Genomic DNA, 23,164 nt, shown 5'->3' with positions numbered 1-23,164 from the left:
TATATATATATATACACAATACTAATTTCACTTTTTCTTCTCCCTCGCTCCACAGTGTAAACTCTTCCGCCACAAACGTCAAGTTTAAGGTAATTTGTGGATCTCTCTCGCTCTGTCTCTCTCTATATGATTTTGGTTATATTCTCATATATATACAAATATTATTTTATTTATTAGTAACTGTTTTTTTAATAATAATTCAGTTTAGGAGTGTATATATTCTTCTCTAAGCTTACAGAGTGAGTATTCTTCATTGTTATAGATACACTCGAATATCAAAATATTATGTGAAACTAAAAAGTAGTGCTAGGAAAATATATAAGGACTCTTCTTTTACTTGTACTAGGCGCTTCCCCACGCAACGCGTGGGTTGTGGTGTAGTTGGCACTTTGTTGTTTTTTTTTTGGTCTTTTTCGTTTTCTCTTTTGTATTATTTCGTTTTAATTAGGCATATACGGGCTTTGCCGTCACTTTTATTTATAAAATATATGTTTATACCATTTCGTTCTGATGTGTATAATTGTGGCGTTTATTTTTTATGAATTATAAAGATGTTGTTTCTTACTTTTGAGGATCCAATCTTATCATTGACTGATATTGTTTCCAATACATTTATTGTATTATAGATTTTCTAATTAACTGCTTATGTAAACCCTTCATACGTTGATGTTGCAATAATAAGTTATTTTGTTAAAATATCTTCCGTGTAAGTGATTATGTTTGTATGCCCATGTTTTGGTCTAATATCAATAAGATCGTTTCTGTTTTTCTTTAGTTCGCTTTGAAACCAATATTGAGTTAAGCAAATAATAGGTCGAATTATGGTGTTAATAAGTAATATAAATTCTTATGTATATATAGTATATATGTGACTATAAATTTGGCTAACTAAAAAATTATGTAATATTTAAATACAATCTTGAACATATATATATATATTTTTATTTGTAGGAGGAATGTATGAAATTATTGGACAGAAGTTATTTTTGAGTTAAATGACCTTTAATGTCTTTAAAGTGAGTTAAATATTAATAAATTTTTATATGTGTCTTGACTTTTTTAAAAAGGAATACCAAGTGTTTCCTTCCAAATTTGAAGTGATATTGTATTTTAGTTTTCTTATATGATTTTATGAACTTCAATGTAAAAGTTTTTCAAAGTAATAAGTACACTCACTGATTGAATTATAAAATTTGGAGAAATGTTTATTTCATTTAATCATCTGCTCTTTTAAATAAATTAAATAAGTATGTTGTTATTCCTACAAATAGGACAATATATATTATAGTTTAACCATGGAGTTAAGCAATGGAAATGGAACTTGTGATTGCAAGACAAAATGCTTATATGTTACACATTGATCGTTTAAAAATGAATAGGAACATCTAATTCTCAAATAAAGTTGATTGTTTTGTTAAAACCAACATATGTGAATTTAAATTTAACTATGCAAATTTAAAAAATAAATGTGAATAGATTAGAAAGGCAAGAAATATAAAAGAAATATTTTTTATATAAATAAAATAAAAATTGAAAACAATGTTAAATATATATAATACTTTCTACATTAAAATATAGAATCAAACTCTTACCAGTTACAACACATATGAGATATAACAACATTTGATATTGGTAGAAGAGGAGGAGAGAATGTTTACTATAAGATGGTAATCCAAATTAGATAATGGAGATGGATCTTTAAAAAATAGAACAATGTAATATCTATATATATAATAATTTCTAAAATCAAATATAGAATCAAACTCTTACAACACATATGAGATATAACAATATTTGATATTGGTGGGAGAGGAAGAGAGAATGATTACTTATAAGATAATAATCCAAATTAGATAAAGGAGAAAAATGTTTTAAAATAAGAACAATGTAAAATATATATCATGTAGTCTCTTTATTAAAATTTAGCATTAACAATTTACAATGATATTTCATTTTTTTTTACAACCCATACAACAAAAATAAAAAATCAAAAATAACAAAAAAAAAACGAAAAATGATTTGAGGTATTGTAGAAGAGAATGAGAGAATGTGAAAATGAGATAGTAAAAGAATGTCAATATGAGAGAATGATAGATTGAGAGAATGCTTATTTATATGATAAGAAATGATGGAAGTTACATTTAGAACTATGGAGTTACAATAGTAATTTATTGTGTTTGAATAAAATTGAGTGGTAGAATATGATTAATGCATAATTTATTTTATTTTCAGTTATAATTTTATTTTAATGTGTGAGTTAAATGTATTGTGTTTATTGGATCTTAAATATTGTTTAAAGCAATTAGAAAGCAAATAAAAAAATAAAAAAAAATTAGAAAACATTAAATGAAAATCAACCAATAAGGAGAGACCAAAACCTTACTTTTATATATATGATATATTGCTTTAAACTTTGAAATGAGAAATATATTATAAACAATAATTTTACATGAGAAATATATTAATTTAGCCAACCAAAATATGAATATAAGTTTAGCCAACCAAAATAAATAAAAAATATGAAAATTTAACCAAAAATAATTTCTCTTGAAAGATAATAAGTTAGTAGGAGGAATGAATTAATGTACAATTATTGGATAGGAGTTACATTTGAGTTAAATGGAGTTACATGTCTTTAATTATAAATAAATATTTTAATTTTTTATAACCTAAAACAAAAGGAATACCAAGTGGCTGAATCAAAATTCACATGATTTGGTTGTTTGTTGATATAAACTCAACACTTACACATAATATTTCAAAATAAAAAATATTACTTTTTAAGTGACAAACTAAATTAGTTTTCTTATAAAATTATACGAATTCTTCAATCTCAATAATTTTTAAAATCCCAAGGATAACTTATATTTTTTTGGTTTTCACTCATCAATTTAATTTATAGTGCTAGATTTCATACTAATGGTTTCATCTTTAGAGAATTTAGTGAAATTATATTTTTAAAATTATATTTCATTTTTATATTTAAGTTCCAGTTGAATATGTTTTGTTTTTTGGATCATTTTTTATTTTGATTAAAGACACAAAAAAACCAATTGTTTAATTATGTTCTTTTTGTTTTCAAAAACCTCAAATCATAAAAAAATATATATTATATTGATCTCTGCAGATTTATCAATTGGATCACAAAACAAAATAGTCTTTATAAATGGATAAATGGATAATTATATTGATCTTTAAATATTATAAATTATAAAAAAATGATAAATGAATATGTGAGATAACCAGAGACATAATAGATAATTACATATGGATCATTTCAACTTTATGATTTTATTGTGTGGTGAATATTGTAAGGAAGTATGAAAATAATGACTTATAAGATGTTAATATAAAATAGAAAATGGAGATAAACATTTTAAAAGATTAAAATAAATATATAAGATATACATATCATACAAACTCTAAAACTAAGCTTTTACAATGATATTTGATTTGATTTTGTATAACCCATACAACAACAATAACAAAAAAAATACAAAACAAAACAAAACAAAACAAAAAAGAGATTTGAGAGTAGTGGAAGAAGATGAGAGAATGAAAGAATGATAGACTAAGAGAATAAGATAATGAGTATTTATAGGAAGAGAAATGATGAAAAATTGCATTTAGAAAAATGAGAGTTACAATTCGAATTTATTGTTTTGTTTTAATACAATTGATTAATACAACTTAGTGGAGAAATAAAGTTAATGCATAATTTATAGGGAGAAGCTATAAAGATTTCAGTTTTATATTATGTGAGTTAAATGTAAAAATTAATTGTTTTTAAATTTGTGTTTTAATATAATTTTTTTTTTGTTAAAATTGCATTGCCAAGTGGACCAATAAGGAGAGAGTGGAACTCTACTTTTATATATATGATTGCGTTGATTAATAGTTAGGGTGCTTTGGTGATTTTAAGTAGTGCAGTTCTATATTTTTAATCCATTTATCTTGTTTTTTCTGTTGTGTATGGACAGTGGTGGATCTAGGAAATAATTTTACCCGTGGCAAAAATATCAAATTAATATCTATATAATATTTAAAATTTATGTGTTATAAAATATATAATAAAATTAAAATTTGAGAGAAAAAAAGCTGAAAGGTCATGTTTCACACATTTAGTATTAATTTTTAGTGTAATAAAACGATATGGGCTTGTAATACTGATTTTCTAACTAAATGGGCATCTAATATTAATAAAACGAATTGAGTTTTGTCAACATAAAAGCTTAAATTTATGTGTTTATGAGACCTGGGTTTAGAAAAGTAAAGTAGTGGGGATATAAATGTTTTCTTTAACCGAGGCATAAATTGAAAAGGTAATAAATAACACTAACTATTAAAATTTTGACGGTGGCAACTGCCCCATTTTACGCCAACGTGGGTCCGCCCTTGTGTGTGGACATTTATTTCAAAAAAAACTTATCCACAATGCATTCTACGCAGCCACATACATGGAAGCAAACCACGCAGCCACATCTCCTATATACGTCGTCTCTTATCAATGATTACAATCAATAAATAAATTAATATATATATATATACAATACTAATTTCATTTCTTCTTCTCTCTTGCTCCACAGTGTAAACTCTTCTGCCACAAACGTCAAGTTTAAGGTAATTTGTGAATCTCTCTCGCTCTGTCTCTCTCCATATGTTTTTGATTATATTCTCATATATATACAAATATTCTTTTATTTATTAGTAACTGTTTTTTTATAATAATTCACTTTAGGAATTTTTATAATAATTCATTGTTATAGATACACTCTAATATCAAAATATTATGTGAAACTAAAAAGTAGTGCTAGGAAAAATATATAAAGACTCTTCTTTTACTTGTATTGCCTTGATTAATAGTTAGGGTGCTTTGGTAGTTTTAGGTAGTGCAGTTCTATATTTTCAATTCATTTATCTTGTTTTTCTATTGTGTAGTTAATCGTCCACTTGACATGCTATGCTGTTTTTATTTATCTTAACGTTATCAAATATTGACTTTTATATGAACTATATATTGACTTTTATATAAACTATCTCTTTTTGTATAGGAAACAAAATGAGTTTGTGGTATATCATTGTTGCATTCGTATTCTTTGCATCACTCATTGCGAAGAGCACAAAAAAGACAAAGAAAAATCTGCCTCCCGGACCACGTAGACTTCCTATAATTGGTAACTTGTACCAGTTGGGAACGAAACCTCAACGTTCGATGTTCAAATTATCTGAAAAATATTAATAACATATATATATATATATATATATATATATGTATAGAATAAGAAGAGTACTAAGCTTCCTTTTACTTAGTACTTATACCTGTATATATACTCTTGTAAGTGTACACTTCTACGGTTAATGAGAAATCTCTTTTACAATCTTAAAGTGTTAATATGGTATCAGAGCGTAACAAACTTTTTTCTCATTCTTGAAGCTTCGCGAGCTTAATCCATCTTCTTCAATGGCGATATCTTGTTGATTTTTTCTTTTTGAGCTTCGATATCTTCGTTTTCATCTCCGAATTGTTCAATGAGTGCTTCAAATCGACAAATCGTTCTCACTTTCTTCGCGAATCTTCTGTTTTTCTATCTTCAACTTTGTTTTTCCGCGCTTTCATCTTTCTTTCTGTTTTTGATCTTATCTTTTAATTTCTGAGTTTCCCAAGCTCGATTCATGGCTCCATCATCGCCGATTCGTGCTAATTCTACTGATTCGTCAACAGATCTATACAACAATCCTTATTTCTTGCATAGCTCCGATCATGCGGGAATGGCTTTAGCCTCCGATCGTTTAACCACCGGAGCAAACTTTCACTCGTGGCATCGTTCTGTGCGCATGGGACTCAATGTCCGCAATAATCTTGGTTTCATTAATGGTATGGTTCCTAAAACTCTTGAGAATCATCGCGATTATGGATCTTGGTCTCGTTGCAACGATATGGATACGACTTGGCTTATCAACTCTGTTAGCAAGAAAATAGGAGCTAGTTTGTTATACATTCCTACTGCAGAAGGGATTTGGAAAAGTCTGATGAAGAGATTCAAACAAGATAATGCTCCTCGTGTGTATGAGATTGAGCAACAATTAAGTTTGCTTCAGCAAGGTTCAATGGATGTAACTTCTTATTACACTGCCTTGGTTACTCTTTGGGAGGAATACAAGAATTATGTTGAATTGCCTTTGTGTACTTGTGGGAAGTGTGAGTGTAATGCAGCTGGTATCTAGGAGACGTTGCAGCAGCGGAGTCAGGTTACCAAGTTTCTTATGGGGCTTAATGCTTCTTATGAATCAACCAGGCGCCACATCTTGCTGCTTAAACCGATTCCCTCTATTGATGAAGTTTACAATATGGTCACACAGGATGAGCGACAGAAGAATGTCACACCAAAAGCTGATAGTGCTATCTTTCAGACTTCAGATTCTAAGACTGATTCATCAGTCGTCTATCCTCTTCTGAATCAGTCTTCCTCGTTTGATGGATCTTTTGATAATGCAGCTTTTGCTGCAACGCAGAATCACTTCTGACCTCGTCCTTCCAATCGTCCATTGTGTACTCATTGTGGTCAGCTTGGCCATGTTGTTCAGAAGTGTTTCAAACTTCACGGCTATCCTCCAGGTTATATCCTAGGATAGAAGAGTTTCTCATCTGGTTCTCAAACTTCGAGACCATTCAACTCGTTTTCTCAGCCTAGAGGACCTGCTGGATCTTATTCTCAGCCAGCACAGCCGTTTCCTCCATCACAATCTGTTCAGACTAAATCTCAGATTCAACCGATGGCCAATGCTGTTACGACTTATCAAGCAGCTTCTCCTGCGACTAATGCTGTCAATTTGGATCTTACTAAGCTCAATAATGATCAAATCTAGTCTTTGATTCAACAGTATCAGGCTCATGTCACGTCTTCAGAACAACCTGCTCCTTCCCCAAAGCTTTGTTCCATTACAGATCATGGTGTAATGGATCCTCAATCATCTTCTGGTATGTCTAAATTTCCTACTTCTTTTCCTTCTACATCTCTTCGTTATGAGAATTATCAACTTACTTTCCAACATACATGTCTCTCTTCACTTTTTTCGAATTTACCTCCTGGTAGTTGGATAATTGATACAAGAGCCACAAGTCATGTCTGTTCTGATCTGACACTTTTTCATGAAACTACATCAGTCTCTGGGGTTACAGTAACATTACCAAATGATGCTAGAGTGGATATTAGTCATAGTGGCACTGTGCATTTATCATCATCCTTAACATTGCATGAAGTTCTCCATGTTCCATCTTTCAAATTTAACTTGATTTCTGTTAGTTCTTTGTTACGACATAACCAGTATTCTGCTCATTTCTATCCATTGTTTTGCTTTATTCAGGAGTCTATTCAGGGCTTGATGATTGGTAGAGGATATCTGTTTCACAATCTTTACATATACGGCAGAGATCATTAGTTGTCTGCATCGCATTTTTCTGGATCCTTGAAGGTTGATGGAGCTCTGTGGCACCAACGCCTAGGACATCCATCTTCTGACAAGTTAAAGCATGTTCCGGGTACATCATCATTGTCTACTTTGTCCTCTGAGTCTCCTTGTTCTATATGTCATTTAGCTAATAAAAAACGTCTTCCTTTTGAGTCTAGTGGTCATAGGTCTTCTGCTCCCTTTGATCTTATTCACTTAGATGTTTGGGGTCCCTTTGCTATAGAGTCTACAGAAGGTTTTAAATATTTTCTCACCATTGTAGATGATTACAGTCGTGTAACATGGGTTTACCTATTGCATAATAAACGTGAAGTTTCTATCAAATTGCCTTTGTTTCTTAAACTGGTTGAGACTCAGTATCAGACTACTGTTAAGAAAATGCGAACTGGTAATGCTCCAGAACTTGTTTTTGCTGATTTGGTTAGTAAACATGGCATAGTTCATCAATATTCTTGTACTTATACACCACAACAGAATTCTGTTGTTGAACGCAAACATCAACATTTGCTCAATGTAGCTCGATCTCTCTTGTTTCAATCGAATATTCCTTTAGCTTATTGGAGTGACTGTTTACTAACTGCAGTTTTCTTGATTAATAGAACTCCATCTACTGTTTTGAAACATATTACTCCTTATGAACTTCTTACTAAAAAGAAACCGGATTACTCTTTTTTTAAAAACTTTGGTTGTCTTTGTTTTGTTTCCACTTTACAAAAAGATAGGCACAAATTTAGTTCTCGTGCTACTGAATGCGTTTTTCTAGGATACTCTTTTGGTTATAAAGGCTATAAAGTTTTGCATCTTGATACTAATATTGTTTCTGTGTCTCGAAATGTTATTTTTCATGAAACAATTTTCCCTTTTCAAAATGTCAAGCATGCTACTCATGATGTGGACTTGTTTGGTGATGTTATTTTGCCATTATCTGTTCCGATTAATGTTTATGTTCCTGCATTATCTGCACCATCTCATGCATCCACATCTGCTTCGTCACATGCTTCTCCACCCGATACACACTCTAGTGTCATTGTTCCGGTAACAGAGACTGTTACTGCGGATACTGGTGAGGTCTCATTACCAAGTGCCGGACCACAACGGACTACTAAGGCTCCAGGTTACTTATCTGACTATCATCACTCTCTTAACAAAATTTCAACTTCTTCTCCTTTGAAACTCTCTACCACTCCTTACCCACTTTGTTCTGTTTTATCCTATTCTACTATCAATCCTTCCTATCAGTCGTATGTTCTTTCTATAACTCTTGAAACAGAACCCAAATCTTTTAAACAAGCTATACTATCTCTGAAATGGACCAAAGCTATGGATGTGGAATTGGATGCTATGGAGCAGACAGGGACTCTTTCTGTTGTTTCATTGCCACCGGGTAAGAACGTTGTTGGCTGCAAATGGGTTTATACTATTAAGTATAACTCGGATGGCTCTATTGAGCGGTAGAAGGCCTGTCTCGTTGCCAAAGGATATACACAGCAAGAAGGTGTCGACTATATTGATACATTTTCACCTGTTCCTAAACTTGCTAGTGTCAAGCTTGTTTTAGGTTTGGCTGCCAAGAAGGGTTGGAACTTAACTCAGATGGATGTTACTAATGCATTTCTGCATAGTGACTTGGAGGAGGAGATTTACATGAGTTTGCCTGAAGGATATACACCGACATCTGGCGTTCTACCACCAAATCCAGTTTGTAGACTTCACAAGTCTCCTTATGGTTTGAAGCAAGCCTCTCGCCAATGGTACAAATGTTTATCTAAGGCGCTTCTTGATGAGGGGTTTGAACAATCTCCTGCTGATAATACGCTGTTCGTTAAGGAAACTAATGTCTTCTACACTGCAGTGTTAGTTTATGTTGATGATATACTCATTGTCAGCAATAATGATGCGGCTGTTATGAGCATCAAATCGGCTCTTGCTCGACAATTCAAGACTAAGGATCTAGGTCCAGCGTGTTTCTTTCTAGGCTTGGAGATTGCTCGTAACTCAGAAGGAATCTCTGTTTGTCAGAGGAAGTATTGTTTGGACTTACTGGCTGATTCTGGTCTTCTTGGTTGTAAGCCAAGATCAACCCCAATGGACTACAAGAAGGTCTTGACTAAAGGTTCATGTACGCTTCTCTTTGATGGTCGGCCTTATTGGGAACTTGTTGGTCGCCTGTTATATTTGTGCATCACACGCCCCGATATTACATTTGCTGTGAATCGCTTGAGTCAGTACTTGTCTTGTCCAACTGATGTTCACTACAAAGCTGCTCTTCGTATTCTGAAGTATCTCAAGAACAATCCTGGACAAGGTTTATTCTTCTCTGCTCATACGGATATATGTCTCAATGGTTTTTCTGATGCTGATTGGGGAACCTAATTGGAGAGTAGGCTTTCTATCACTGGTATGTGTGTGTTTCTGGGTACTTCTCTTATTTCTTGGAAGTCAAAGAAACATGATGTTTGCAGTAGCAGTAGCACATAAGCAGAGTACAGAAGCATGGCAGTCACCACGAAAGAACTTCTCTGGCTTGATCAGATGTTGAAGGACTTGCATATCAAGGTTGATTGTCCTGCAAAGCTGTTCTGTGACAACAAATCAGCAACGCACATTGCCAATAACCCAGTTTTTGACGAGCGCACCAAACATGTTGAGATTGATTGTCACATCACTCGTGATCGGATTAAGAGTGGTTTTCTGAAGGTTCTACATGTCTCTACTGAAAACCAGCTGGCTGACATCCTCACCAAACTGTTGCAGCCGGCTCCGTTCTACTCTATTCTCAACCGTTTATCAGTTTCAAGCCTCTTCCTTCCACGGGAAGCTTCGGCTTGAGGGGGGTATACTAACATATATATATTGTATAGAATACTTGTATATATACTCTTGTAAGTGTACACTTCTACGGTTAATGAGAAATCTCTTTTACAATCTTAAAGTGTTAATAAATATGGGTCTCTAATGTCTCTAAAAGTTTGGATATGTCTCTGCTGTTGTGGCTTTAACTCCCGATACGGTGAAAGATGTCTTAAATTCGTTTGATGCTGATTGTTGTTCGGGACCTTACATGACATATCCTGCAAGAATTACATACAACTTAAAAGATCTTGCATTTTCTTTCTATAGCAAATATTGGAGAGAAGTACGAAAGATGACGGTTTGTTGAACTCTACACCGCAAAAAGGGTATAATCATTTCAACATATAAGACAAGAAGAAGTTGCCTCTTTTGTCCAATTCATGATACATCTGCTTCATTGGAGAGACCGGTCAACTTGAATCGCAAGTTAGTGAAACTCTCTGGGAGTGTGATTTGTAAAGTTGGATTTGGGATATGTCTAGAAGGAAGCAAACTTGAGAATGCTTATGAGGAAGTCATTTAAGGAACCATGGAGGTGCTAGGGAGCTTCGCAGCAGAGGATTACTTCCAAGTTGTTGGTAAAATCATTGATAGGATCACAGGGTTACACAGCAAATGTGAGAAGGTTTTTTAAGGCAATGGATTCATTTTTTGATCAATCTATACAAAATCACCTAGAGGATCCTAGTATTAAAGATGATATCATTGATTTGCTCCTAAAGATGGAACGGGAGAGACTGGACTTGGAGAATTTCAACTTACCCGAGACCACACCAAAGGAATTCTATTGGTAAGTTATTTTAACCTCTCTTTCAATAAATTTGTTTCTTCACATAAATTTGAAATCTTTTGTATTTAATTATTTCAGAACCTTTTTATTGCTGGAGTAGACACTTCTGGCAATACTGTGACATGGGCGATGACGCATATGATTACAAACCCAAGAGTTCTAAAGAAAGCGCAAGCTGAGGTCAGAGAAGTAATAAAAAACAAAGACAGTATCACAGAAGAAGATATAGAAAGACTCGAGTATTTGAAAATGGTGATCAAAGAAACATTAAGGATAAACCCACTTGTGCCACTACTAATTCCAAGAGAGGCTTCAAAAGATATAAAGATCGGAGGTTATGACATTCCAAAGAAAACATGGATCTATGTCAACATATGGGCTGTTCATAGGAATCCAAACCTTTGGAAAGATCCAGAATCTTTCATCCCAGAGAGGTTTATGGATAGCGAGATTGACTATAAAGGTTTTAAACTTTGAGCTCTTGCCATTTGGTAGCGAAAGGAGAATGTGCCCATGTTTAGGAATGGGTATGGCTTTGGTACATGTGACTCTCATCAATATTCTCTACCGTTTTGATCGCTTCCACAAGGAATGGAGGTAAAAGATGTTGATCTTGAAGAACCATATGGACTTGTGAGTCCTAAGGAAAACTCCGCTTCAGCTTATCCCCATCCTTACCCAATGGACTTGACTTCACTTCACTTTATAGTTTCATCGTTCAAACTAAATAATGTGAAGTTCTTATACCATATTACTGTATCATAAATAATGCAAAGATCTTATACCATAACCATATCAATAAAATGTTTCTTCAATCCGATATCTTGTAGCGTGAAGACAAACCGCTATAAAATAAGAAAACAAAATCTGTATAAATCATTGAAAAATAAAAAACTCAAACCGTTATTTTATAAACTAAACCGGCATATAATTTTGTTTTAACTATAAAATCTAAACCCTGACAACTTCATTTGTAAACCCAAATCGACATATAATTTTTTTTAATTATAAAATATAAACTCTAACCATCTCATTTGTAAACCCAAGCCGACACATATTTTTGTTTTAATTGTAAAAACTAAACCCTAATCACATCACTTGTAAACTCATACTGACACATAATTTTGTTCTAATTATAAAATCTAAATCATAATTCTCATTTATAAACTCAAACCGATATATAACCTCGTTTAATTATAAAATCTAAAGCAAACCAATAATTTTTTTTTTTAGTTAAAGGTATACAGAATTTTGTTCCTTAATTTGTTTACTTTTTAATTTAATTTTGATTAAATTTTAAAATAAAATATTATATAAAAAAAATATAATTGGTAAAAAATTGAAGAGGCGAACAAAAGATTCACCCTAAATATGTCAAAATCAAATCATAGATACAATGACTTTTTTTTTTCGGAGTCTTTACAGAACTTAGGACAACAATACGGGACACTTCTCATTTTCTCCTCAGAATTTAATATGATAGCGCTTGTCACAATCATGCTATCATATTAGTCATCTCCATTTAACCAATTTTCCCTCTCTGGAATTTGGGCCGTCTATAGATACCACCAAGTAATGTAGATTATTGGATATGAAATGTCGTAGAGCCGTGTGGGGTTTAATGTATCAGATTTGAAATCATGGTATTTCAACTATTTCGTAGCATCAACCCATAAATTTCAATCTTTTCGTAGAAAATTCTAATAAGAATTGGGTGGACTTTTCCCGGGGAGAAAAATCCTATTCAAATTTAGATATGTTGAATAAAATTGTGGTGGTTAAAAATAAGTTCATTAAACATATTTGAGGAATAATTTCAGTAGATATTTATTCAGCTTCGCTATAAAATGAACGTATCTTCAAAGCATTCCAATTAGGCACATACATAAAAAGAAGCAAACCACACAGCCACATATCCTAATTCATTTTATCCGTAGAAGCAAACAAATTTTCTCTCTTTCTCTCTCCTTCGACCCACAAACTTTTAAGTTTAAGGTAATTTGTGGATATCTCTCTCCATATGTTTTTTGATTATATTCTCTTATATATAAATTCTAAGATTTAATTGGTGATACACATCAGAACCATTTTTATTTTACATATATAGATTTTACGGTTTCCTAATTTAGTATTCAAGTTATATAATTTATATATTTAGAATATTCTTTATATTTGATACAGTAAAAATATTAGAATTGAACTACAACAAAAATCAATGTAAATTTAAGAAAAAACAACAACATAAGAGCCATATTTCCCCAAATTTTCTTTATACATATATATACATTAATAATTTATACAATTATAAAATTTTAGTATTGAACATGCAATCTTATTATTTTATAGAATTGTTTTGTTGTATTAATGGTATCATTCCAAATGTGAAATGTTTAGAAATACCCCTTTTGGTTTACCTCTTTTCAAAAATTCCACTTTTATCTATCGACTTTCAAAAATAGTTTTTATTAAATTAAAAATTTTATAAAGTTTTATAAGGTTTATAAGGTACTTATGGATAGTAATTACTACTCAAAGACTCAATTCAAATATTTATAAGATTTTATAAATTTTAAAGTTTTTATAAAGTTTTTAAAAAATATTTATACGATATTAATAAAAATATATAAAATTTTACACACATATAATGAACCATAAAAGAGGACATCAGGTACACAGCTCGGAGAGCGCCGGAAGTCCCTACTAGAATCCAGGGACTGTGCCCCTTGAACAGAGGAGAGGTAAATGGGGCAGGTCCCGGTCAGTCTGTGTTAACATCAACACCAATGTGATTCCCATGAGCTTCTGAGCCGAAAGCCCCCGAATCTTCGCCCGCCCGTTTCACTTCCGCGCCGGAGGGAAATGGGATTCGAACCACTTTCTTGTTCCTATTAACAAAATATCCCCTACTCATTGTGCATATTATCTGCATATTCTATATCATATAGTTGTGTATATTTTTTATAAGGTTACACATATTTTGATAAATATCATATATGTGTATAAAGTTTTAGGGATTGGACATTTTTGAAAAGTGGTATTGGAAAAATGTGTTTTTTAAATTCCCCATTACAACTTACTTTTATAGTTTTGTTAGAATTGTTTTGTGATGAAATTTTTTTTACAGTATTTACATAATAAGATAGTGTTCAAAATTACATTAATCTAACTTAGGACCATAACATTTTTTATTAATTTATAGAGATTAGTAGTTTATTAAATATTAATTTATAGAGATTTTACTGTAATTAGGGTGCTTCTGTGGTTTTGGTTAGCGCCGTTTTTTCTTTTGTGGTTAGTCGTCCACTTGACATGCTATCCTATTTATTTTTCTCTAAAGGTTATGAAATATTCAATTAACTATAAACTATTCACTTTTTATAAACTATTCATTTGTGTGTAGGAAGCAAAATGAGTTTTTTGGTGGTATATCATTGTTGCCTTCTTCTTCTTTTTATCTATGTTCATTGTAAAGAACACGAGAGCAAAAAGGAAGAATCTACCTCCCGGACCACCAAGACTTCCTATAATTGGCAACTTGCACCAACTGGGATCAAAACCTCATCGTTCGATGTTCAAATTATCCAAAAAAATATGGACCCCTAATGTCTCTTAAGTTTGGAAGCGTGTCTACTGTTGTGGCATCTACACCAGAGACAGTGAAGGAAGTCTTAAAAACGTTTGATCTAGAATGTTGTTCGCGACGTTATATGACTTATCCTGCAAGAATTACACACGATTATAAAGATCTTGCCTTTTCTTTCTACAACAACTATTGGAGGGAAGTACGAAAGATGACAGTTGTTGAGCTCTACACTGCAAAAAGGGTTAAAATCATTTCAATATATAAGAGAAGAAGAAGTTTCATCCTTTGTCCAATTCCTTAAAGAGTCTGCTTCGTTGGAAAAAAACCAGTTGACTTCAACCAAAAGTTAGTGAAACTCTCTGGGAATGTGATTTGTAAAGTTGCATTTGGGATAACTCTAACAGGGAGCAAACTTGAGAATACTTTTGAGGAAGTCGTTCAAAGAACCATGGAGGTGGTAGGGAGCTTTGCCGCAGCAGATTACTTCCCAGTTGTTGGTAAAATCATCGATAGGATCACAGGATTACATAGCAAATGTGAGAAGGTTTTTAAGGCACTAGATTCATTTTTCGATCAATCTATAAAGCATCACCAAGAAGATGAAAGTATCGATGATGATATCATTGCTTTGCTCCTCAAGATGGAAAGGGGGAGAAACTGTGCTGGGAGAGTTTCAACTAACTCGAAACCACGTCAAAGGAATTATTCTGGTAAGTATTGGGAACCTCTCTATCTGAAAATTGTATCGTTCACATGTTGCCTAAAGTTTAAATATTGTGTCCTCTACTCCTCTTGATTATTACAGAACCTTCTTCTTGCGGGAACAGACACTGCTGCCAATATCGTGACATGGGCGATGACACATTTGATTACTAACCCAAGAGTTCTGAAGAAAGTGCAAGCAGAGATGAGAGAAGTGATCAAAAACAAAGATGATATCACCGAAGATGCTATAGAACGACTCGAGTATTTGAAAATGGTGATCAAAGAAACATTTAGGATAAACCCAGTTGTGCCACTACTAATTCCAAGAGAGGCTTCAAAAGATCTAAAGATTGGAGGTTATGACATTCCAAAGAAAACTTGGATCCATGTCAACGTATGGGCTGTTCATAGGAATCCAGACGTTTGGAAAGATCCGGAAGCTTTCATCCCTGAGAGGTTTATGGATAGCGAGATTGACTATAAAGGTCTAAATTTTGAGTTGTTGGCGTTTGGTAGCGGAAGGAGAGTGTGCCCAGGTATAGGAATGGGTATGACTTTGGTACACTTGGCTCTTATCAATCTTCTTTACCGTTTCGATTGGAAGCTTCCTGAAGGAATGAAGATTGAAGATGTTGATCTTGAAGAATCTTATGGACTTGTTAGTCCTAAGAAAATTCCACTTGAGCTTGTCCCCATCCTTACCCAATGGACTTGACTTCACTTCACTTTTTAATTTCATAGTTCAAAATAAATAATGTGAAGATCTTATACCAATATTACCATATCATAAATAATGTGAAGATATTATACCAATATTACCATATATCAATAAAATGTTTGTTCAATCCGAGATCTTGTAGCGTAAATAGAACTTCTTCGGGACCATTACTACTGAATCAAATGACAGAAACAAAAAGGTCGTGTATAAAATTTAACTAAAACAAGAGCTCAGCACTCACAGTTGGATGACGACATTGTCTTCTCCTTTCGCCTCTACTGCATCGGTTTTAAAGAATTAACATTCTCCGAACTCCGAAGTACCTTCTTGTCTGCTTCCGGAATCTTCTCTTCCTTTGATCTCACCTGCCTGCCTGCCTCACCTTTGTCTCGTTTAGGCCGGGCCTGCAATTAGCTCAGCCGACAGAACACAGTTGCAAAAGAAACCTAACTTATGAGCTTTTACTGTAACAGAAGTAAAAGTCAGTATTCTGTTCGTAGCTTCTTACCGAAGCGAGCAAGACGGTTTAACCCCAACTAGGGAAGGGATATCAACAATTCCACTAATTACCAAACAAAACCTAACTTTCGCCAGTAATGTCTCCACACTTTTAAGTTTTATCCCATGCACACCCAACGTGTTTTAATTTTTTTTAAAAAATATGTGAATATTCATTAAACTTGAAGTTTTCAGAAAATTACAAAAAGCTTGATACTTAACTCGTCCATTGCCAAAAAAGATAAAAACAAGGAAGGAATTTGAATGTCAAATTTTAACCAAATCAATAGCAGGTCTTTAAAATTCTTTCTCTTCTTGTTTGCCAAAATGGCGTCCCTGATTTGTCTATCCAGCCCCTTGAACAGGGTTTGGACAGCTGTAGCAATGTTGTTGTGATATTTGGTGTTTCGTTCCCTCCATATAGCATAGAGAGTGTCTTGGGCAGAGCAAGTCGACGCAAGCATCTCGGCGCTATATGATCGTTGACGTCCATCCAGGATGTAAAAGCTTCCCAAGTGTGAAATGAGGAAACGCCTGCATCCTAATCGCCTTGTCACTTCAACCTAAAGCTCCTCACTAACCTCACAACGGAGGAACAGGTGTTCTCTTGTTTCCAGATACATACCACAAAGACAACAGTTAGGATCAGTATTCAGACCCCACCTAACCAATCTTGCCCTTGTTGGTAGTCGATCTTGGTGCATTAGCCACAACATGAAAGCTTGTGGAGGGATTCCTCCCTTTGAGCCAAACTTGAGCAGTCCACGAAGGCAGGATCTTGTCTTGGCCTTAAGATATCCCACGTCTTTTTTGTGGAGAATTTTGTAAGTTCCTCTGTACCACACATCCAGAAATACTCATCAGACTCATGAGTGGGAAGAGGCGAACTTACAGTTGTGAGGAAAAAATATGGAGATCCTCCGCCTGGGGTGACCTTGCTGGACGGAGTTTCCAGCCCGTAGGCAACGATGCCTGAGCAACTTTCCCATGGATTGGGGATGCTTGTTTGAGCGGGTCCTGTAGGACCTAAATACGTAATTAATAGTCCATGAGTCATGCCAGAAACTAATTTGCTGCCCATTACCCAATCTTACTTTAATTCTAAAAATTAATTTAACTTATTATTGTAATTTTGTAAAACAGAGTAAAAATAAAATGTATTCAAAAATATATTTTTGAAAAGGGATATTTTTAAGAGGATATTTCTAACGAATTCTCAATAATTTTAGTCAGCTATTTGATATATAGTTTTAGTCAGCTATTTGATAGAGTTTTAGTCAGACAATTTTCAATATCACAACTCATATTAATCTATATATATCTTTTTGAACTACATTTTGGATTCTACCCTTTTATTTGTACTATTTAAAAAATTATTTACAAATTTAATCCCTAAATATTTTTCAAAAATAGTATTACTTCAGATTTTGTTTATTAAATATTTTACATTCCATTCCAACTAACAAAAAATTACAGTTAAAATTAATATGGAAACATAAACTATGATATATTTAACCACACTTTCTATTGTGTTTTGAAGATATTATATCTCCGAATCATTTGCAAACAAAGAAAACAACAATTTGATTCCCATTTTGTTTTCTAATACCTGTGAGCTTTGATTTTTAACGTAAGAAGAACTTCCATTCACATTAATTTAATTCTTATAATTAATATATATAAACTTGATAAAATTTTAAAGTATTACGAATAAGTAAAATTTAAAAGTTTAAAATACTATATAATATGGTTATATAGTAGATGAGTTATAAAGATGATGTTCATATATTTTACCATGTTTTCCCTTAGTTTATTCACATCTTTTGCATCTTTTTGCTAGCCATTTTCACCATGATTGAATAGCTTTAGGACTAATCATGCATTAGAGTTTAGTTGCATTGCATTTGCATCTTTTCATGCATAATCAGGTGATTTTGGAGCTTAAGGAGCATGGAAGCAATGCTAAGGAGAAGTGAAGCAATCATGAAGGGAAAGCAAGAGAGTTAAGGCTGAAGAACCAAGGTCCAGAGTCCAACTCGATCGCACACTCGACCAGACACTCGACCGTGTGCTGAGGAGAACTCGACCGAGTGGATGATGCATGAGAGAAGCCAGCTCGACCTGCCACTCGACCGAGCACGGGTCGAGTTGACCGAGCCGTTGACTATTTTGTCTTTTAGTATTTTAAGGGCTTCCACTCCCTTTCCTATATAAAGCCTTGTACCTGCAGTCACCAAAAGAGTCCAGCTTTTTAGATATTCTCTAAACCTAGTTTTTACCTTTTTGGGAATTATTCCTTTTGCACTTTTATTTTTCTTAGATCTTGTACTTGTTTTTAAGGAGGGAAAAGACTAAATTCTTCAATATTGTTGGTTCCATAACTTTCTTAATATTGAGAATTCGAGTTTGATTCTTTCTCCAATATTATAGATCTTTGTTTCATCTTTCTAATGATGCAAGTTTCGTATTTTTTTTGGGTTTTTGACTTTGTTCATCATGTGTTCTTGTGAGTAGTTCTCTAGGATCTTGAGGATGGGTTAGGCTGGATTGATCTTGTCGTTTGTTTGATTTGGTCAAGCTTGATTGTTGTAGATCTCTTCTAGGCTAGATGTTCTTAATGCTGATCCTATATCTGAGAATGTAGGGTTTGATTTTAAGCATCTTAGCATCACACCAATGTTTAAGAAGCATAGATAAGGCTAGATCTAGAGCTTACCATTAGGATTGCTAAGAGATTAGAGGTCTTGTTTGGTTTGAGATGTATTGCTTAATGCCTGCTTGTGTAGACTCTTTACTATGTGAGAACAAGTCTAGAGATGCATAAGTTTGATTGTTTCTTGCCATGAGAGTGGATGAAACTTGTCTTAGATTTATATGTCTAGAGATTGGCTCATAGTTTGCTTGAGATTTGTTGACCAAGTTAGATAACCACAATGATTAGTTCAGCCCATGAATCCCTCCTCAGGCCCTTCTTTGTTTATTAATTTTTAAGTCTTAATCCTGTTGCTTGCTTGTTGTTTGATTCGTTTTTGCATTTCTCTGTTTTTATTGTGTTGCTCTGTTTTTTGCGTTTAGTCCAGCTCGACCCTGCACTCGATCTACACTCGATCGAGTGCTTGCTCGAGTTCTTCCCCAGAACATTGGTTTATGATTTGTAGTTGTCCTGTCTTATCTCTAGTCTCATTCTATTTGCATTTCTGTTGCATTTACTTATTGTCCTGTTCATTATTGTCTTGCATTAGTTTATTTATTGTAGTTTCTATTTCTGTTCTAGCTTCATATAAGTCATAATCATTCTGTTCCATTTACATTTAGCATCTAGTTCTTGTAGTTTACTTTCTGCATTTTGCATTTTCATCATAGGATTGTTAGTGACAAACAACCCTTACATTTGGCTTGACTTAGTCTCATATGCATGTCTTAATCGTTCACAAACACTCAGATAGGATTGACACCTCTTATACTGCAACTGCATAAGGGGAATTGAAACACCTTACCATCCATTCATTCATAACTCACCATTAAATATATTCATCATAAATCACCCACACATACAAACCTTGTTTCAATTTGGCGCCGTTGCCCATTTGAGTGTGTTTTTTTGTGACATTTAGGATCCATATTAGTCTAAGATTAAGTTCGTTTATACACTTGTGAAGTTGCTGGATTCGAATCTTCTGTTGCTGGGTTGTCTTGAGTTTCAGGTACCCATTCGACCAACCACTCGACCACCACTCGACCGAGCAGTGATCGAGCACCTGATCTAGTCAGAAGCCATCTCTATTTCGACACCACTTCCCAGTCGCCTTAACCGCCTACACGAGCCTGAGCTCAACTGTGTACCTGTTCGAGTCTGTACTCGTGTCTGTTGATGCACACAAGGTCTAAGGGGAAAGACAATCTTCAAAAGCCTCTTGACAACATCCATAGGCTGCAAAAGGGTTTGGGAAATCATAGAAGAAGAGTAGTTCAAGTTCAGCAAGAGGATCAAGTCATCATGGAGCAACAAGCTAACCATGAGCAGAGACCTAGGCACATTGGTGCTGGAGATGCACCCAACACACACAACCAAAGAGCTGGTATTGTGCCTCCTACAGTTCCTAATAATAATTTTGAGATCAAGAGTGGATTGATCTCCATGATTCAAGCCAACAAGTTCCATGGGTTGCCAATGGAGGATCCACTAGATCACCTTGATGAGTTTGACAGAATCTGTGGTCTTACCAAGATTAATGGAGTGAGTGAAGATGGATTCAAGTTGAGGCTCTTCCCATTCTCACTTGGAGACAATGCACACCTTTGGGAGGAAGACTCTTCCTACTGGAGCAATAACCACATGGGATGCTTGCAAGAAGGCTTTCTTAGCAAAATTCTTCTCAAATGCAAGGACGGCTAGATTGAGGAATGAAATTTCTGGGTTTGCTCAAAGAAACAATGAAAGCTTTTGTGAAGCTTGGGAGAGGTTCAAAGGATTTCAGACTCAGTGTCCTCACCATGGCTTCAGCAATGAGTCCCTACTTAGCACATTGTATAGAGGAGTGCTTCCCAAGATCATGATGCTTCTTGACACAGCCTCTAATGGCAACTTCCTTAACAAGAATGTGGAAGAAGGCTGGGAATTAGTTGAGAATCTTGCTCAGTCAGATGGCAAATATAATGAGGACTATGACAGAACCATAAGGTCATCATCAACTGATCAAGAGGACAAGTACAAGAAGGACTTGAAGATGGTCAATGAGAAGCTTGACAAGATCCTTCTTAGCCAACAAAAGTCTATTCACTTCATTTCACTTCATTGGTGAAGAAGAGGTTCCAGTTCAAGAGGGGGAGACTGAATTTGCTGAGCTCTGTTACATGCAAAACCAGGGTGGATTCAAAGGCTACAACCAAGGAGGGTTCAAGAACAACAACCTCTCCTATAGGAGAACCAATGTAGCTAATCCACAAGACCAAGTGTATCCACCTCAACAGCCTCAACAACAACAAAACTATGTCCCCAAACAACAACATCAAGTGTTCCAGCCTCAGTTGTGTCCCCCACCAGGGTTTCAGACTAACCAAGGCCAAGAACAAGACTTAAGAGCTATGATGCAACAGTTGTTGATTGGGCAAACACAAGGAAAGATTGAGGAAGCCAAACAGTTTGCTGAGTTGAATCAAAGGCTCACATCCCAGTATAATGACCTTAACATGAAGTTTGAAGGTCTCAACTCAAGAGTGAAGTATATGGAGAGCAACATTGCCTCTACTTCTGCTCCTAAACCCAACCAACTCCCTGGAAAAGCTGTTCAAAATCCAAGGGAGTTCACTGCAAAAGCCATCCATATCTCTGATGAGGAAGTCACTGAGGACAGTGATGTTCAAGATGGGGAGGATTGGTCAAATATTGAAGCTTTGAGTGAAGTTTGTGCAGAGAAATCTGAATTCGACATTGCACTCGACCAGGTACTCGAGCTAGCACTCGACCGAGTGCCTAATCGAGTGGTCGATCGAGCTGAAGGATCAGGAGCTGTTAAACCTGCTAAGTACATTCCTCCTGCTTACAAACCACCTCTACCATTCCCAGTATGTTTCAAAGCACAAAGGATCAAGGAATTAAGGGAAATAATTGAGAAAAAGGAGATGTTGGCTAAGCAACAAAAGGATGAGGAAGCTTTGAAGGAAGAAGCTGTGGTTGAGAAACAAAAGGAAGTGATGGCTATACAAGAGATCATCATTGCTTATCAAGAAGAGGAGAGATGACCTGCCTTGGAACAGTATGAACCTTATCCTCTCTATAAAGATTTTTTGCTTGATATGTCAAAGAAGAAGGATCAAGCTCAAGATGAGAAGGATCTTGAGAACCTTGGAGGAGTGATCATCCCAATTAAGCTTAAGGATCCAGGACCATTCTATCTGCCTTGCACAATCAGTTACCTCCACTACAACCAATGCCTTTGTGATTTGGGAGCTTCAACTAGTGTGATGTCATACTCCATAGCTCAAAAGCTTGGGAGAACTGATTTCAAATCCACCAACCTCCATGTATGCCTAGCTGATGGGTCAAACAGAGAAGTAGTTGGAAGGTTGGAGAATGTCCCACTCAAGATAGGGAAGGCAAGGGTTCATACAGATTTTGTGGTCTTAGAGATGGACAAGGAACCTGAAGATCCAATCATCCTTGGGAGGCCATTCTTAGCCATTGTTGGAGCAGTCATTGATGTCAAGGAAGGTCTTGTGACCTTGAATATTGCAGAGGGTATAGTTATGAAGTTCAACATCTATAACCCAACCAACCTTCCTACCATAGATGATAAGCCTTTTACTATCAAGGACAAAGGTGGTCAAGAGGTCTTAAGTGATAAAGCAACTCCAAAGGCTGAGCTCTCACTTCAAGAGGATTCAGTGGAGAAGCTTAAGAGGTCAGTTCAAGAGCTGACTAGTATGGTTGAGGATCTCCAAGTTAAGCTGAACAAGAGGTCTTTGAAGAAAGCAAGACCAAGGCTCAAAATTAAGAAGAAATATGGTTTGTGTGCTAAGGGTGAGGTGATCAAGGATCAACTTCACA

General features: G+C 34.6%; 1 long non-coding RNA gene, 1 other non-coding gene and 2 pseudogenes across 3 annotated transcripts; 3 read left to right on the top strand and 1 right to left on the bottom strand.

Moving 5' to 3' along the window:
* The first annotated feature begins 10,685 nt into the window (after nt 1-10,685).
* LOC147919089 (cytochrome P450 71B14-like) lies at nt 10,686-11,804 on the top strand (annotated as a pseudogene).
* Nucleotides 11,805-12,988: 1,184 nt separating this feature from the next.
* On the top strand, nt 12,989-14,169 carry LOC147919088 (uncharacterized). Its single transcript, XR_015593610.1, has 2 exons — nt 12,989-13,108; nt 13,782-14,169. It is a non-coding gene; the product is annotated as an uncharacterized LOC147919088 (long non-coding RNA).
* A 352-nt stretch (nt 14,170-14,521) lies between these two features.
* On the top strand, nt 14,522-16,251 carry LOC147919087 (cytochrome P450 71B12-like; annotated as a pseudogene). Its single transcript, XR_015593609.1, has 2 exons — nt 14,522-15,406; nt 15,502-16,251. The product of XR_015593609.1 is annotated as a cytochrome P450 71B12-like (transcript).
* Nucleotides 16,252-21,011: 4,760 nt separating this feature from the next.
* On the bottom strand, nt 21,012-21,118 carry LOC147919086 (small nucleolar RNA R71). Its single transcript, XR_015594231.1, has one exon. It is a non-coding gene; the product is annotated as a small nucleolar RNA R71 (small nucleolar RNA).
* Between the last annotated feature and the right edge of the window lie 2,046 nt (nt 21,119-23,164).

The sequence above is a fragment of the Camelina sativa genome, chromosome 20, assembly GCF_030686135.1.
Source record: "Camelina sativa cultivar CO46 ecotype springtype chromosome 20, ASM3068613v1".
Classification (NCBI taxonomy): Eukaryota; Viridiplantae; Streptophyta; class Magnoliopsida; order Brassicales; family Brassicaceae; genus Camelina; species Camelina sativa.
This window is presented reverse-complemented; position numbering and strand designations above follow the sequence as displayed.